We start from the raw sequence: 16592 nt of genomic DNA on the forward strand, positions 1-16592 counted from the left end.
AAGAAATATCAACAACCTCAGATATGCAGATGACACAACCTTGATGGCAGAAAGTGAGGAGGAATTAAAGAACCTTTTATTGAGGGTAAAAGAGGAGAGCACAAAATATGGTCTGAAGCTCAACATCAAAAAAACGAAGATCATGGCCACTGGTCCCATCACCTCCTGGCAAATAGAAGGAGAAGAAATGGAGGCAGTGAGAGATTTTACTTTCTTGGGCTCCATGATCACTGCAGATGGTGACAGCAGCCACGAAATTAAGAGACGCCTGCTTCTTGGGAGGAAAGCAATGTCCAACCTAGACAGCATCTTAAAAAGTAGAGACATCACCTTGCCAACAAAGGTCCGTATAGTAAAAGCTATGGTTTTCCCAGTAGTGATGTATGGAAGTGAGAGCTGGACCATAAAGAAGGCTGATCGTCGAAGAATTGATGCTTTTGAATTATGGTGCTGGAGGAGACTCTTGAGAGTCCCATGGACTGCAAGAAGATCAAACCTATCCATTCTTAAGGAAATCAGCCCTGAGTGCTCACTGGAAGGACAGATCGTGAAGCTGAGGCTCCAATACTTTGGCCACCTCATGAGAAGAGAAGACTCCCTGGAAAAGACCCTGATGTTGGGAAAGATGGAGGGCACAAGAAGAAGGGGACGACAGAGGACGAGATGGTTGGATAGTGTCTTCGAAGCTACAAACATGAGTCTGACCAAACTGCGGGAGGCAGTGGTAGACAGAAGTGCCTGGCGTGCTCTGGTCCATGGGGTCACGAAGAGTCGGACACGACTAAACGACTAAACAACAACAACATGTTTCTTAAAGATAATGATTTCATTTCAACTATAGAGAAAAAGGGTAACTTATTTTGTTTCTCTAGTGGTTGTTTACAAAGGTACAGATTGATCAGATAACAAGTTCATAGCAAAAAAAAAGTCCAAAAGCAATAGCAACACCCTTGAGGCCTTAAGTGCCTGTCATATCTAAATGTAGAGCTTGCCAAATAAAGACTTACCACCCTGGGATAAGTGGCTTCATATGTTGTTTGCTCATTTGCATCACAAAAGCCCTACCAGCGGCAGCAAAATCCATTACTTTAGCTGACCCTTTAAGATGATGGGGTAATTTTTCTGAGACAACGTTCAAGGGTGACGGAGGGCTGTTGTCCAGCAACATCTGGCAGGCCACAGGTTCCCTTCCCCTGGGTTAAAGGGAGAATCCAAAGGAGAGGTGGAGCCCAATCAAGAAGGAACTATCTCCTTGAGGAGACACACTTTAGCGCCTGTTTCACACAGGGCTTAGCTAAACAATGGAATATGCTATCACACATTGTAGTGATGGCCACCATCTTGAAGGCTTCAAAAGGCATTTAGGCAATTTCATGAAGGATAAGGCTGGCAGTGGCTGCTAGCCATGATGACCACATTCTACCTCCAAAGTTGGGGTCAGTAAGCCTCTGAGGATCAATTGCTAGGGCTCACAAGAGCGCTGTTGAACTTGCATTCTGCTTATGGGCTTCACATAGACAGCTGGTTGGCCACTGCAAGAACAGGATGCTGGACTAGATGGGGCCTTTGGTCTGATCCAGTTCTTAATGGATCATTGTGAGCATTGAATGGGGGCAAAGCACAGATCCATGTTCTCCATAGTGGCCATCAGATTTCAGTCTCCTGCCACAGTGCATTATCTATTTGTGGGACTAAAAGACGAAAACGGAAGGTCCATATTTGGATCTGCTCCCTCAACATGCACAAATGGATGCAAGAGTAAATGGATCATGCCCTGTGTATTCAGCATAAGAGCATTAGCAGCCAGGTTCTTAAAAACAGTAAAACTATTGAGAATAAACCCAAGAACTCTAAGTTGACTTGGTTGTGGGTCAGACTGCCTGCATGATAGAATTAGATAACTCACGCTGAAAATAAGAGGAAGGAAAAAAATCACTTCTTGCTTTATAAGGAGTTTCAGAGTTTTCAAAATAGAACACAGCAGATTTTCAGTGGGAACGAGTGAATTTAAAACTATTTTAGATGTTTTTACCATAAAGACAGCTCAACCTCTCTTGAGCCTAAGATAACATCTTCAAGGGGCATTATGTACCTAACTGACATAAATAAAATATTTTAATTACAGCTAATAAGGATTGGATTTTTGTTTCTGAGCTCCATAATGTCAAATTTGGCAAGCTGCTGGAAGGAATCTGCACAATAGGTTTTTCTATAACTCACTCCGACTGCTATGTTCATGTCAGTTCGACCTTGTAAAGAACACATTGTGCTTAGAGTCTAAAAAGCACATTCTAACCAAATGTTCTTGCCTACAGACTTTTCCCAAAACTTTTAGAGTGCAATTTGTTAGTACTGCAGGAGAATGAAAGCAAAAGAGAGAATCATAAGTTTGGTTTGTACTTTTAACTTTGTCTAATGTAATGCAAGGAGAGAGCTCATTTGCATTTGCTTATGGGTGGAATTGTTCCGATTTTGAGTTTCCTACATGATCACTCCACCCCAAAGCTTCTTTTTGTGCTGCAGCGTATAAGATTGTAAGGTCTCCGTACTGCATATATTTACATATGCAGCGAATGTCCCATTAAAGTCAGCGTAACTCACAGAACTGCAACTATTTGCAGCCTTCCAGCGCTATAACTTGATTACTCCCAACCTTTTGCCTGCGGGCGTGTTTGTTCCACCCCAATGAAGGAGGAAGACTCTCAATACTTCCTCCCAAAGGGAGAGAGGGGAGAGCCAGTGTGGTGTAGTGGTTAAGAGCGGTAGTCTCGTAATCTGGGGAACCGGGTTCGCGTCTCCGCTCCTCCAAATGCAGCTGCTGGGTGACCTTGGGCCAGTCACACTTCTTTGAAGTCTCTCAGCCCCACTCACCTCACAGAGTGTTTGTTGTGGGGGAGGAAGGGAAAGGAGAATGTTAGCCGCTTTGAGATTCCTTAAAGGGAATGAAAGGCGGGATATCAAATCCAAACTCTTCTTCTTTTTCATATGGTCTTTCTTAGGCCTCAGGGAAGGGTTACCTATAAAAGATGGCCTCTCCCTAAGTTCTTCCTGTTTCTTAGTTGTGGCACTTCACCCTTTGAATAGCTTGGCCAGTTGCCACTTGGGGCTCATTAGGAATTTTCCAGTGCATGGACTGCATACCCCACAAGTTTCCCAGGAAAAAGGGACACCCTGTTTTTTCACATGATAGCACAGCAACCATCTTGGGTGCTGTGAGCTTGCATGATTTCAGACCAAGACCTCGCCTTCCCAAAGTGCTTTTTTCAGGGCCACAGTCTCAAAAGCACCACAAAATGTGTGTTTCGGGGTACTGTGCAAGCAGGAATGGAGGAATGGAGGCAGTCCTGAAACCCTTTAAGCATTTTTTTAAATAAAAAAAAACCCCACTGCTTCCATTTGCAATTTAATGCAACAATGTGTACTCCTTCCATTGAGTGATCTTATTTGCAAAATTTATAGCCAAATCATATCTATCTATAAATTTGTTCCCTTTATGGGACATTTATGAAGTCCTCATTCTGATTGTTGTTCAATATACAGTGGTGCCTCGCAAGACGAAATTAATTCGTTCCGCGAGTTTTTTCGTCTAGCGAATTTTTCGTCTTGCGAAGCACGGATTCCCATAGGAATGCATTGAAAATCAATTAATGCGTTCCTATGGTCAAAAAAAGTCCAAACAAAGCCAAATTTGGTACAAAAAGAGTTTATTAAGTGCTCTTCAAAGTCACACATACTGTAAAGAGAATTTCAAAAAATGAAGGAACAATAATTTAAGTTTCTAAACATGACAGAAAAACATTTAAAAATCACCAAAGTGTACAGTACATTTTCTAAGACTCTGGGGGACAACTCGAAGAAGGTTCCTCTTCCACTCTTTGCTTCTTGCTGAAGAACCTGTCCATGGTCTGCTGCTTCATCCGCCTTTTTAGCACCTCCCTGAAAGACGACATGACCCTCGTATCAAAAGTGTTCGCAAGGTCACGTGTCAGGTCCTTGTCAGGGTGGTGCCGCTGTGCAAAAGCCTGCACATCTTTCCACTTCAGGCAAATGTCCCTCAGTTCTTTGGAGAACAGCCATTCCTCAGTTGCTTCCTCCTCTTCCAGCGAGGCCTGCTCCTGCGCAGCCTCTGCCTGCAGTTCGACCAGCTCCTGGGTGGTCAGCTCGTGGTCGTGCTCCTCCACCAGCTCGCTGACGTCCTCCTCTGTGACCGCAGGAACATCAGAACTGGCAGCCTCTCCATGCCTGACCACGCTGTGGATTCCAGATCTCGTCTTGAACCGGTCAAACCGGTCAAACCAGCCTCTGCTTGCCTTGAAGACTTCTGGCTCGCCTGAGGTTCCTGGCTGTTTCCTGGCTGTCTGCGTGCAAGGCCTTGGCCTTCTCACAAATGACGGCCTGAGTCACTGTGTCCCCTGCACGCTGCTTCTCTTCTAACCAGATGAGCAGCAACTTCTCCACCTCCTCCAGAACAGCTGGGCGGTTCTTCACGATCCTGGTGACTCCCTTGGCTGCATCAGTCGTAAGGATCTTCTCCCTCATCTTCAGGATGGTCCCGATGGTCGATGGATTCCTCCCGTACTCCCTGGCGAGGTCTGTCACACGCATTCCACCGTCGTGCTTCCGGATGATTTCCTTCTTCATTTCCAGCGTAACCTTCTCCTTCTTCCTCTCGCCGGCCTCTGCAGCAGCAGTCTTCTTGGGTCCCATGGCAGCACAGCTCCTACCTTCACAACCCCCCCCCAAAAAATCAGTGCTTCACATCCAAAAAATTCAAAAGCACCAAACCTCCTAGAAAACACACAAGCTTCCAGATTCTTGCAAACCCCTCCCCAGCTATTCCCCCAGCCACCCACCACACAGAAATTCAAACCCAGAAATCTTTTTTTTTAACAACAGAGTGGCCCAATGGTCACAAAAAATCATAAAAATGCAGAAAAAAACCACAAGCTTCCAGATTCTTGCAAACCCCTCCCCAACACCAAGTCCTTGAATTCCAAACACCCCAACCCAAAATCCAAAAACCCCCAAAAAAGTTTTGAAAGTTTAACTTACCAAATGACTGCAAAAGAAGTTTTGGAAAAGCTTCAAAAATCACCAAAGTCTTCAAAAACCTCAAAAAAGGCTACCACACCGTGTGCTATGAGTTGCTCCTCGAAGTCAAGTCGCAACTGCACCTCTTCAAGCAATGCACCCTGGGTATTAACGGTTTTACGAAAAAGGAAACAAACTTGCAAGACGTTTTCGTCTTGCGAAGCAAGCCCATAGGGAAATTCGTCTTGCGAAGCAACTCAAAAAACAAAAAACTCTTTCGTCTTGCGAGTTTTTCGTCTTACGAGGCATTCGTCTTGCGAGGCACCACTGTATCTCCACTTCACTTTAGGTAAGTATTTTCACCTTCCACTTGTACTTCTGTTTTAGCTTTGTCGCTTGCTTATACTTTTTTATTGTAAGAAAGTACAGTGGTACCTCGGGTTACATATGCTTCAGGTTACATATGCTTCAGGTTACAAACTCTGCTAACCCAGAAATAGTACCTCAGGTTAAGAAACCCCATGCCGCTCAGGATTGGTGCAGTGTAAGTTTGAAAGATTTAATAGCTGAATGTGTCTGTAGTCTGTTTCAACGTTCTGAAGCATGTCCAACGTTCAGAGGATGGGAGACGCTCAGGAGTGGGGAATACATTGAATGCTATGTTGTGATGTTGTGAGCTGTGATATGTGACTGGAATCTGATTACAGTGGTACCTCGGGTTAAGAACTTAATTAGTTCTGGAGGTCCATTCTTAACCTGAAACTGTTCTTAACCTGAGATACCACTTTAGCTAATGGGGCCTCCATTGCTGCCGCCGCGGTACAGCGCAATTTTTGTTCTCATCCTCAAGCAAAGTTCTTAACCCAAAGTACTATTTCTGGGTTAGCAGAGTCTGTAACCAGAAGCGTCTGTAACCCAAGGTACCACTGTATTAATGTTTTGTATGAATGGTGGGATGAGTTTCTGTATAATTTCCCTAAGTGGTTGTGGGAATGTGTGTTTATGAAATGAGAAACATGGCTGTATGGATGTGATTAGGGGACAGGGTGTGTGTGTGTGTGTGTGTATTGCACCCACCCACTTCATTCAGATATGCAACAACCCACATTTTTTTTTACACAGTTGAATGTCTGAATGAAATGGTTCATGAGGATGGTGAGGGATGAATGATATGAGTATATATCTGAATGGTAGAGACTGAACAGAGGCAAATACTCAGCTGCTATCCTTCTTGGAATATACTGCATAGTATATATTTATCTCCTTATCTTTGATACATAATTTATCAGAGGAAACTTTAAATGTCTTTCAAGTTTTTAATTTTAAACTAGATCCTCACATTCCTTTGCCAAGCAGCCATATCCATCAAAAGTCTCAGGAACCACAAGAAAGCACTCGGTTTCCTTGTTCTGACGCTTGGCTGGACAAGCTGGCGAAACCATGGTCAGAATTATGTAGTTGTAAATAACTAAGTTTTTAGCTCACAGACTAACACTTCATCCAGATGTGATGCAGAAACCACCAAAAGTTGTCTTCAGATATAGATCTTTATTGAGGCCCCAATGAAAGGAACTGTGGAGTAACCACAAAGCTGTGAGATCATTTATGATATAAACAACTGTGACAATAATGATTTACTTAAACACTATCAGTTGGCCAGAGAACCATATTGTATGCACGCAGAGAGGGAAGTAGCTTAATTCTATAAGATGAAGTATTAAATATGTTGTCTCCTTCTGACATCTAGTGCTTTTGAGAGAGATTAGTGGCACAATGCTCTGTATTCTACATGCACTAGGAGAGTTGTGCCAGATTCATTTTCACTAAATTTGTTCCCAAACTCTTTGTTGGTGGTTCCCAAAATTGAAAAATGGAGATGTCAGGGAACTGTCATCTGAGACGAAGGAGGTGAAAGGGCTCATGGAGGGTGAGAGAGACCACTCAGCGGAGGAAGGGACCAGCAGGGGGAGAAGTGGAGTTCCAAGGGAAAGTGAGTCGGAGGGAGGGCTCAGAGACACTTCAAGCGAGAACAGTGGGGAGGTTTCAGGACCTCCCGTAGGGACACCCACTCCTCGGCGGAAACTGTCACGCCGAGAGTCCAGAAGACGCGTTTCCGTTAAGGAGCTTTTATGCTGGAAGAAGTTCCGTAAACGCCCACTGTCCGATTCAACGAGCGATTGATGGAGCCATGCTTAAGGAGCTCCATCACAGACAGAGGTTTGGGAACTTAGCCAAACTCTGAGGGATCAGGATTTTACGCACAAGCAGCTCACCATCCCATCACAGGAGAGACTGTGTTTCAAACACAAAGCCTTCATTTTATGAACTGTGTGGTGGTATTAAAGAAAGATTTAGTGATTGTAATTTATTCCAGATTTTTGCTAGAATAAGAGAGTATATTTTCTTAGATGTTTAGCAAGTAGGGATGGAAGTTGACGTAACTTTGTCAAACTCTGAATGACTTTGGTATTCAAATGTAAGAGTTTACTTCACCTTCATGTGTAATTTACCATTTGCTACATCCATCCTGCAGGTTTAAACAAATATGTGACCTTAGCTAGGAGAACATCTTTCACCTTACCTCTAAGGGTCCAGTATTCAACAACTGCTTGAACAGGTACCACTCCACTTCTTGTAAGTTTGCAGTCCTCCCAGTGCTATTTTTCTAGAAAAAGAGGTGTCGGAACCAGTGCTCTTTTTCTAGAGATACTCAAGGCTATGAAGTACAGTGGTACCTCGGGTTAAGAACTTAATTCGTTCTGGAGGTCCGTTCTTAACCTGAAACTATTCTTAACCTGAGGTACCATTTTAGCTAATGGGGCCTCCTGCTGCCGCCACACCACCGGAGCATGATTTCTGTTCTCATCCTGAAGCAAAGTTCTTAACCTGAGGTACTATTTCTGGGTTAGCAGAGTCTGTAACCTGAAGCGTCTGTAACCTGAGGTACCACTGTACTGGCCTCCCCCCCCAACAAGGTTAAAAGTGTGGTGCTTATTATAACAACTTCATGGTGAGTACTGGCACATTTTTCCCTAACAAAAAAGCACTGGCCAGAGCTCACCATGGATGCATCCCTTTTGCCGACCCGAGAGGTGCGAGAACTGAGTTTTCAGTTGGGGGGAAAAAAGCCCTGAGTACTCCTATTCCACTGGAAAATCTGGCCTCACCCTGTATCAATCTCTTTTACAGATCTGACCACCTAACAAATGACCAGCACCTTGCTCATGGAATGGTGCAATGCTTTGAAGACCTTGCTGTGAAATCCAGAGCTAGCTAAAATGCCCATTAAAGTTCTTGGGAAAGTTCTGGTTTGCCAGCTAGGAGAGTACAACCATCAAACTAAAAATCTCAGGTCTGATAGGTAATCCCAAAGCTCCGAGAATGGTGACAAGTCTATATAATATTAGAGAAAGCCTTTATTTCATGAGGCCAGAGCATCATAAACAGAGACCCCTTGTGTGTTTCCTTTGCATCAAGTATAGAACTGTTCTCGCTTCCAGCTTTCAATCCCCTTCTTCAGTATTGCAATATATTAGCCAGCTGATCCTTTAATCTCAATGTGCCAAACTGGAATCTTTGTTCTCGAGCAATGCATCTTTTCCTAAAGCCTGCATGCTGTCTCAGAGGCTTATTGCAATCTCTGCTGTGACTCCTAAGGTATTTAATATAATGATTTACCCGGAACCAAGATATGCCCAACTTCTCACAATTTGAAATTTGCACTTGAAACAAATTCAGACTTGTTGGGTTGACTGAATATATTTTTTCCCTGACATTCCACAGCAACAGCTATTTATTATTTAATACTACTGAATCCCTAAAACTGGCTCTTTTGGTTTTGTAAATCTGTCAGCATCCACAATAGTTGGCATTTAACCATCAGAGAAAGTTGAATTCGGCTTTATCGTGTTATCAGAGCTACTTGCTTCTGTCTAAGGGAGTTTAACCTATTTTAGAGGTTATCCTGTCATACTCAGCCACAGGGATTAATTTGGGTCTCAGAACCTGTTTTCTGCATTCTAATTCAACACAAGAACATGTAAAATGATATCAATTGATGGAGCCCCTTAGAGCATGTTATGGTGCCTTTCTGGGAAACTTGTGGCCAATGTCTCTACATTGGAGCCAGCCAGGAAAATGTGACATTTTTAGTTTTAAACACTGGTGTTTTTGTTTTGACTGGCTGCCTTATTGATTGTTGCATAAGCCATGTTGTGATCAGGTTATAAATATTAAAAATAAATGACTAAAATGAGCCAAAGGAATCTCACCCTTCACTATCGATGGTACCTATAGTGTTTTATCTGAAAGTAAGGCTGTCATCAATAGAATTCTCACAATGGAACCCTTGAACCCTAGATTGTTTCCACACATACATGAGTTTCTAGCTAGATCAGGGTAATGATAATAAATGTCCCATATTTCTTAAAGTGTTTGGTGGACCACACTGTTTGTGTTTCTGCTGTTTGTGATTTTATAATGCTGAATGGCAATAATTACAGGATTCTGAAAATTGCATATTCCAGACAGTCAAAGAGCTATAGATGTACAACATGTACAAAGATGAAAAGAGCTAAATTAAGATCTAATAAAGTAATGTTGCCATTGTCATAAAGGCTGAAGAGCTACAAGCCAATATTTTCCCTAAATAAAAAGGACATTCCAAAAATGGTTTCTGGAATATCAAAAGCATGTTTAAGCCACTTTGTGGAACTTTAAAATAATAAAAGCAAAACAGATTGAAATAAATCAAATGTAGTTGAAGTCTAAACAAAGAAGGGCTGAAACCATTAGACATATGTGCCATTAATTTGACACAGATTAATATTTTAAAGTCAGGACATAGTTTCTCTTGGAATATTTAGCATAAGGTATTATTAACACCAGACCCCCAAAGGGGTATTTATTCCAATCATGTAGAGATTTATTTTATTATCTGTTAGTTCACTTACAATCTGTACGTAGGAACACATGGAAAGTAGGAAACTTGCACATGAGGAAACAGTCATAGGCATATACAAAAAGAAATATATTGAATGTTAGAAAATAGTCACCTAGTATATATTGCCTAATATGTGTTCAAACAAAGGAAAATCCATCAGAAGAAGCAAAGGGCAGCAGCACAGATTTGTGTTTTTGATGTGTCCCCCCCAAAATGTTTATTTTTCACATGAAAAGTTTGATGCACTCAGAGCAGGCGTGAATATTTTCCACTCAGTTTTAAAACTCCTTTTTGTCCTTGAAAAAAATGTAATGTATTGGGGAGGCGGGGTGGGGTGGGGGAGGGCATGCAACCACTAGTAACCTTTAGGAATTAAGCTGTGAATAAAGCGTTTAGATTTTTTAAAAAATGTACTCTTTTTATTTTTTCAAAAACCTTGTAGAACTGTTTGTGAGTGCATGATTGTTTAATTTTCAGGTTCAGCTTATCTGCAAAAAGGTCCTTATTTTTCTTCTGCAAGGAAGTATTTTACTATGTGTCTTAATACCTTTTTTATTGTTGGGAATATTAATTGGCATGTTGATAAGTCCCTCACCCCGCACAGTGTTTTAAAAGTTTCCATTACATGCATTTAAAGGAAATTTTACATCTAGGTCCAGACCCAACATGTCTGCTATGTCAGATTAAGAGACGTTGAAAAGCAAAACATCGAGTCAGCTGTAAATAAAATTTCCTCCCTCAAATTTTATTGTTTAAATCCAACAGATAACAGGGTCACTTACATTTCAAAATTAATAATTCCAGTCCAGCGCAGGTCCTTTATGTTACCCTGACTGAACATTTCTCCCTCAGCTTTTGTCAAGGGCAGATATTTAAACATCCCCAGAAGCAACAGACATTGCAGATTTTTTTTGAATATGCTGGACACAGTAGAACATATTCTTTTCTACTGTCCACTGTACAACCAGCTACATCATGGCAGAATGAAAATATCAGATTCTATCTGTCTGACATTAACCTGGAGGTAACTGCAAAGGTGGCTGTGTTTTTATCAATAGTATCTCTTAGAGTGGTGAATGGCACTATTTAGTGGGAAGAAACTTCAATGAAAACCCTCATTATTACATATTTTTACATGGTTGTTTATTTGCATGTGTTTTAAAATTTTATATATGGATGTTTTATGATGGTCCATGTTTGTAATGCCTAATAAAGGTTTGGAGAAGTAGGAGTAGTACATGTCTGCTATAACACACAGTGTCAGATTGAATGCTAGGAAGAATATATAGCTACCATATACTCACAGGGGAACCCACAAGAATGTAGAAGAGCCTTCAGAATTTCTTCTCATCAGTGTTGAAGCAATGATTCTTCAACATCAACTTTGTTGCACTGGTCATGTTGTGCGGATGCCTGATGATCGTCTTCCAAAGCAACTACTCTATTCCAAACTTAAAAATGGAAAGCGTAATGCTGGTGGTCAACAAAAGAGGTTTAAAGACTGTGTCAAGACAAATTTTTAAAAATATAGTATGAACACCAACAACTGGGAAACACTTGCCTGCGAGCACCCCAGTTGGAGAACAGCCTTTACCAAAGGTGTCATGGGCTTTGAAGACGCTCGAACTCAGGACACAAGGGAGAAACGTGCTAAGAGGAAGGCACGCTTGGCAAATCCACACCGTGATCAACTCCCACCAATGTCCCCACTGTGGAAGGATGTGTGGATCCAGAATTGGCCTTCACAGTCACTTACGGACTCATTGTTAAAACCGTGTTTATGGAAGACAATCTTACTCGACTACGAGTGATCGCTAAAAAAGAAGAAGATTTCTTCTCACAGCAGCAATGGGCTCATCTGGAAGACAGGTGTGGTCTGGTACATGATCCCTTTGTTAGATAAGCTAGGTTCAGACAATCACTGGCCCCAAGTAGTAGTAGTAGTAGTAGTAGTAGTAGTAGTAGATAAATAAAGTCATCCAGTAAATATTATGGCTGTGAATCCAGGTCTCCTCAACCAAATCCAACATGCAGGCTGCCACACAACCCTTTGCCATTTCTTGCGTTTTTCAACTTTCCTTGGGGATGTGGCTCTGTAGTGTCTTTGGGAGTGTGGCTCTGGGGGTTTTGAAATGAGCCCCATGCATTTCAAAATTTACCATTGCACTACTGCTTACTCAGATCTCTTCCCAATAAGGTTTTGTTTACCAAAGCAAGGAAATGACAAGGGACAAAAGATAAACCTATCTTGTCTTCCTCCAGAGAAGGATTTTAATATTTATTGTGAACCATTTCGTATTGTTTTCATCACCTGTTTTTATTGAGTTATATTGATGACCCTGTTTGTTTCCACCAACATACAGCTATAGCAATGTAATAGTAATGTTGGAAGGAATGCACTGTCTGGGTTCCCTACCACCCACCCAGGTTCTCATTTATAATAATGTACAAACATTCATGCTTCCGGTCCATAATGGCATTATCTATAAACTACAGAGAAAAATGGTCAAGGGTATGGGGAGCAAGGGTAAAGGGATGCAGGTGGTGCTGTGGGTAAAACCTCAGTGCCTAGGACTTGCCGATCGTATGGTCGGTGGTTCGAATCCCCGTGGCGGGGTGAGCTCCCGTCTTTCGGTCCCAGCTCCTGCCCACCTAGCAGTTCGAAAGCACCCCTAAGTGCAAGTAGATAAATAGGTACCGCTTTCTAGCGGGAAGGTAAACGGCGTTTCCGTGTGCTATGCTGGTGCTGGCTCACCAGAGCAGCTTCATCACGCTGGCCACATGACCCGGAAGTGTCTCCGGACAGCGCTGGCCCCCGGCCTCTTAAGTGAGATGGGCGCACAACCCTAGAGTCGGACACGACTGGCCCGTACGGGCAGGGGTACCTTTACCTTTATGGGGAGCAAGCATTATGTGACATTAAAATCTAAACACAAACCAACACAAGAATGGGCCAAGCTGTAATCAAAATAGACCTAACTATATCAGGAGAGTTACTGGTACCCTATCCTTGTTCCAGCCAGATATTTTCCTTCATTGGCTTAGTTTCCTTAAAGGGAGTGCATTTTTTCTTTTGGGTTTTGTTTTGAGTTGAGGAAAGAAAGTTCAACAAGGTAATTGCGTGTTGATCCATGTTAAAGAGTTTTTAAAAATACTGCCCTGGAAAGTTGAATAATGCTCGTCCATAATGCAGGCAAAGGATGGAAAGTGGCAATTATGATGCAGAAAGAAGATATTATCGAAGGCCAAGACCTCTGATATTTCTGAATTGTTGGTAAAATATGGGGGACTGGCTGCTATTGAACTTTTATTAAAGCCGAGATTTATCTCTGGCAATTTGAGCCAGCCAACCCAGGCTCATCCAAAGATAAATCAACCCTTTGTATAATATTCTCTGCCTAAGGTAAATCTGAAGAGGTAGTTCTTCAGAGCTTAGTGGCACAGTGAATGCACCATTAATTATTCTTCCCTTTCACATTATCCAGTGCTCTTAACTTGAGGTATGGTGTGTTTGAGGACAGAAGACATCCTGTCAAAATCAAAGTTCTGTGTCAGCATTCTGTCTGGGTTCCTCACCATCACTTTTCTCTCTCTCCCAAAGTTTAGTGTTGAAAGACAAATGCACTTTGGAAGAAGGACCTTGAGGACAGAAGCGGAAAGAAATTTTGGAGGGGATCAACCTTCCAAAGCAGGAGATCACATTCTCCACCTGTTGCCATTGAAAGCTGTACAGTGGGCCAGCAGATACAAAGGAAAACACGGGGAATGTGTATAAAGAAAATGTTCTAGCACATTGGCAGGTTCAAATGTTGACTAGTAATAGCAGTGGTACTCAAGGTTTAGGTAACATTAGGAAGAAGAAGAAGAAGAAGAAGAAGAGGAGGAGGAGGAGGAGGAGGAGGAGGAGGAGGAGGAGGAGGAGTTTGGATTTGATATCCCACTTTATCACTACCTGGAGGAGTCTCAAAGCGGCTAACATTCTCCTTTCCCTTCCTCCCCCACAACAAACACTCTGTGAGGTGAGTGAGGCTGAAAGACTTCAAAGAAGTGTGACTAGCCCAAGGTAACCCAGCAGCTGCATTTGGAGGAGCAGAGACGTGAACCCGGTTTACCAGATTACGAGTCCACCGCTCTTAACCACTATACCACGCTGGCTTTATTAACAGTAGCAATAAAGACATTATTGAATTTTTTTTGTCACTTTATATTTCCTGTGGCAGCCCAAAGTGACTCAGAACAAAATGAACAGGCAGACCAAAAACTACACATAGATACATTAAAACCAAGTGGAAAAAAGAAATACATTTAAAAACATCCCGGTTACTTTTAAAAGGCAACAGATAGTTAAAGGCAAAATGCCTGGTTATAGAGGAAAGGTTTTGCCTGGCACCTAAAGAGATATAATTATGTTGCCAAGTCAGCCTCTCTGGGGAGAGCATTCCACATACAGGGAGCTACTGTAGAAAAGGCCTGTTCTCGTGGTGCCATCCTTTAGAACTCTGATAGAGGAGGCACATGAACAGCTTCAGATGGTGATCGCTGGTCAGTTCATATGGGGAGAGGTGGCCCTTGAGGTGCTGTGGTATAAAGTTGTGAGGTTAAAACCAGCACTTTGAATTGGACCTGGAAACTAATTGGCAGCTGGTGCAGTCGGGCCAGGATTGGTGTGGTATTCTCAAAACCATCTTGCCCTGGAGAGCAAGTTATAGTAATAACAGTAGTAAGTTAAGCTGAAATCAGCTGCTTGCTGAGTATTCAGGAAGCTCTGCGCAAAGGACTTTGCGAGCTCTGTGCTTCTGAAATGCCAAGTCTTACACAGCATTTCCTATGTGCCTAGTGATCAGATGGTATGTTTGCATGAAGTTAAACGACTTACTATCTCAACCACCCCACGTTCCTGTAAGCAAAAGCAACCCACCAGCAGGGAATCTGGCAAAGCGCTTCTGACAAGAAAGTACTGGAAAGAGATGCAATTCTCCATGAACATCACTGAAGCCAGTTGCCATTAGAAGGGACAGTATTTGCTCTCTCATTGGGCACAAGTGTCAGTCTGCCTGTTGCCCATGTAGGTCTTCAGTCCTCTCGTCTTGGCAAGTGCATGTTATTGTTTTCCCCAGACAGATTTGGGCCTCAAACAAATCTTCACCTTGTGGAATACTTACATTTTAAACCATTAAGTGTGTGCTGTGCTGCAGAAGACAAAACTCTTGGGGAACAGGACATATAGAGTCTCTTTAAACCACCCTTCCTCAACCTGATGCCCTCCAGATACTTAATATTGATATGAAACTTGGGGGGGGGTCTTCTGGGGCTTGGTGTCATCAACATGTAGAAGACATCCCACTCTACTTCTCTATACTAACTAAACCAGATGGAGCTGTTTAGGTGCTTGACTGGTGCCTGCATGCAGTTATGGGTTGGATGAGGACCAATAAACTAGAGTTAAATCCTAACAAGACAGAGACAGTGTTGGTAAATAGTTCATGGGTTTGAGAACTGGGTGATCAACCTGTTCTAGATGAAGTTGCCTTTCCCCTGAGAGAGCAGGTTTGTAGCCTGGAGGTAACCATGGATCCAGCCTGTATACCCTGTAGTTTGTTAAGAGTGCTGAGAGTAGCATTAGGAGAAATGGGGTTAGGAGAACCCTATTCCCCTCAAACAGCTACAATTTCCTGAGTTCCCTGGGAAATGGGATTGTTGAACCACAAAAATAAATATTGCGTCTGAATATGTGTAAAAGGCTCAAGGTTTTATTTATCCTCTTATTTTGCTCCTTCCAGACAAACCAGCTTGAATCCTGGCATAATTAATCGGAGATAAAAGGCTGAATATTTAAACTATTGCTTTTATTATAATTACACTGGCGCACAAATAAATAAGCACTAAGTTATTGTAAAATATTGTCAATGCACAAAAGGAAACAAAACTGATTTTCAAACAACATCTTATTACTTCAGAAGTATCAAAGTACATTTAATTACATTTTACTTAAAAAAAGAATCAAGTACAAAAATGAAAAGAAATAAATATGTATTCATACTGTGTATATAGAAATGGCTAATATATGATTACAGTTATCATCTAGCTACTCCGTACACATTTCAGGCACATACCTGACATTTCTAATGAAATATGAAAAAGCAATATGACATTCAGTTTTAAAATATCGGTAAACATATTACATTGGAATGGACATGTTACGGTTTCATTTCCTTTAAAAACCCTGTTGCTTAAAAATGTAGGGCCATTGGCCGCTTAAAAAAACCCAACATACTATTTAATACCATCAGCTATAAATTAAGGAGGGGAGCAATAAAGGAAACATACATTTGCTAATATACGTAAACACATTTTTAGTGCAAGAATTAACAAGACCTGTGACCTTACTGTGCTTTCTTGAAATCACAGTGCACTTGACACAAATTGCTACACTAGAATGTTGAACTTTAGAAATTTAAAGCAAAGTTAAGTGCATACCAAACATTTTCGTATATACAGTCAGTATAAGTGTGTGGGTATATATGTGTGACCTGGATGTTAGAGATTGCATATTTAAACACAGCTTTTTATGAGCTCCCCATGCTAATCCTCGTCATTCTCCCTGTACAGAAATAGGAGA

At 41.9% G+C, this 16592-nt stretch overlaps 1 long non-coding RNA gene across 3 annotated transcripts; it reads left to right on the forward strand.

Annotated features, from left to right (window-relative positions):
- Positions 1–1099: 1099 nt before the first annotated feature.
- Positions 1100–13711, forward strand: LOC310762659. Of its 3 annotated transcripts, none has more exons than XR_014548114.1 (3): positions 1100–1436; positions 7565–7648; positions 13575–13711. It is a non-coding gene; the product is annotated as an uncharacterized lncRNA (long non-coding RNA). The 3 variants fall into 3 exon arrangements; XR_014548115.1 differs by having other exon boundaries at positions 7565–7665; positions 13580–13710; XR_014548116.1 differs by lacking the exon at positions 13575–13711 and adding an exon at positions 8221–8290.
- The last annotated feature ends 2881 nt before the right edge of the window (positions 13712–16592 follow it).

The sequence above is a fragment of the Podarcis filfolensis genome (genome assembly GCF_964270895.1).
Source record: "Podarcis filfolensis genome assembly, chromosome: 5".
NCBI classification, from domain to species: domain Eukaryota; kingdom Metazoa; phylum Chordata; class Lepidosauria; order Squamata; family Lacertidae; genus Podarcis; species Podarcis filfolensis.